General features: G+C 43.0%; 1 pseudogene; it reads right to left on the reverse strand.

Moving 5' to 3' along the window:
* Positions 1-236: 236 nt before the first annotated feature.
* Positions 237-1,229, reverse strand: LOC122211009 (annotated as a pseudogene).
* Between the last annotated feature and the right edge of the window lie 921 nt (positions 1,230-2,150).

Raw genomic sequence — 2,150 nt, forward strand, 5'->3', positions numbered from 1 at the left:
AGGATTAATGAACTTCTTCTTCTTTTTTTTTTCTTTACCTTGGTATATCATACTGGTCTTGTTGCTGTTCCTTCACAGTTAGGTGGTTTTCCATCTTCCCTCCCTCCTCCCAGTCTAGCTACACAGTGCATCATTGAACCATTACCTTACAGCAGCACTACGCTTATTCCCCATCCCTAACACCATTCATTCACAGGGTCAAAGTTCTGGTCCACAAACCCTTCCCTCTAGGAAGTTCAATGCCTGTGAAAGAACTTGCAATAAACCAGACCCGCTAGGATGGTCAGGTCCAGTAAGATGATGATGGAAAGTAGCAGCTTGTTGGTTGTCACTTTTCTGGACATTGAACGGAGAATCTTTCAACTTTCGCTCAAGTTTTCACTTGTGTTTACAAGCCTACTCCTAGTACGTCCCAATGGATCACATTGCTCACCCAGCTCTTCTATGATTTCTGAGCCAATCTAGTCAGTCTCTGTGGCAATCCGATAAGAACACTCAGTACTCTGGGTGGCCTGGTTCAGGCTGTCAGTGCCTTGCAGAAGCAATGCCCTTTGAGACTGTAGCTGATTCATATGCTCATTCTCTACAGTGTATGTACCATATTTCATGTCTCCTCGGCCCCCAGGTGTGGCTGTCAAAGGTGTGCTTCTCACTTCCCGATGGAGTATAGCAAGGTCTTTCCGGTAGGTTCCAAGCTTAGACATCATAGGGTTACAGAAAGACAGAGGTGCATAATGTCGTTCCTCTTCCATCTCTGTCAACATTTCATTTGCTTCCTGTTGCTTTTCATCAAAATCTCTGATCACCTTTTTCTTTTCTTCTGCCCCTGCTGTCCCCAGGAGCTGCTCTGGCACCCCTTGCAGGTCTTCATGGAGGCAGCGGAAGATCTGGTAAAGTTTCTCGAAATGCTCCGAGAAGGCAGCAGAGGTGGCCATGGTGCAGGCCACACTCAAGCATCGCCCACCGAGATTTTGGGCACTGGGCCTGCTCCTATCCCGGCTGTCAGCCACGCAGTCTCACAGGTATCATCGCTGGAGACGAGGTGCTTCCGGGCCACGGCAGGGTCCTCTGAACTTCTATATCTGTGGAGAATACTCAGAGTATTTCCTCCAGCCTTAGTAGCATGAGTCTGAAAATGTGTCACAGACAAATATTTAAAGCCTGAATTGCCTTTGAATATTACTTAAAAGGACATGTTAAGGTAATTAAAAATATGAACCCTTAGTCTAGCAGCCTAGGTTAAAATCTCTGCAAATTCTAATTTTATAATTATTTATTATATTATGATTCTCATAATAGAGCACTAGAAAATTCTTCCCTTGGATTACAATGCTAATATGCTTTGTATCTTTTTCTGTCTTATTGTACTGGCTAGATCCTCCAGCTACTGTTGCATAGAAGCAGTAATAGCTAGAATCTTTGCCCTGTTCTTGATTTTAAAGGGAGTGTTTTAAAATAAATTATAATTGTTACTGTATATTTTTTGTTAGATTTTCATTACTAATTCTGCCGGTTAGCAATTCCTTTTTTCTCAGCTCCAAGCGTACACTTTTTTGCCTGCTCTGTGAAAATGGAGATGGGTCCTTTAAATATTTTTCCTTTGACAATGGTCATGAGTTAAACCTTAACAGTACAGGGCTTTAGAGAGAGATAAGGCAGGAGGTTATCCTTCCTGGCCCTCTTTTCTATCTCCTTGAGCAGCTGTTGTGAAATCTCTTTTCATTCTCTCTGCCTTTGCCTTAGATCTCCACCATCTTTAATTTGGGTTCTAACAAAGGATTCTGTCTGGCCTTACCCAAATTGTTTCTTCCCTTGGCCATATAGCTATTCAAGTTAACATCTTAAATTTTTTAAAAAATATATTTATTTATTTTTGAGAGACAGAGGGAGACAGAGCACAAGTGGGGGATGGGCAAAGAGAGGTTGGTGGGGGGGGAGGGAGGGAAACAGAATCCAAAGCAGGCTCCAGGCTCTGAGCTGTCAGCACAGAGCCCAACGCAGACTGCAAGATCATGACTTGAGCCGACGTCCAATGCTTAACTGACTGAGCCACCCAGGAGCCCCTCAAGTTAACATTCTAAAACAATATCTTCAGACAGTCTACTGTTCTCTAACATGATGATTTTCTTGAAAATTTACCAAAGTCAAAT

Source organism: Panthera leo, chromosome F2, assembly GCF_018350215.1.
Source record: "Panthera leo isolate Ple1 chromosome F2, P.leo_Ple1_pat1.1, whole genome shotgun sequence".
NCBI lineage: Eukaryota > Metazoa > Chordata > Mammalia > Carnivora > Felidae > Panthera > Panthera leo.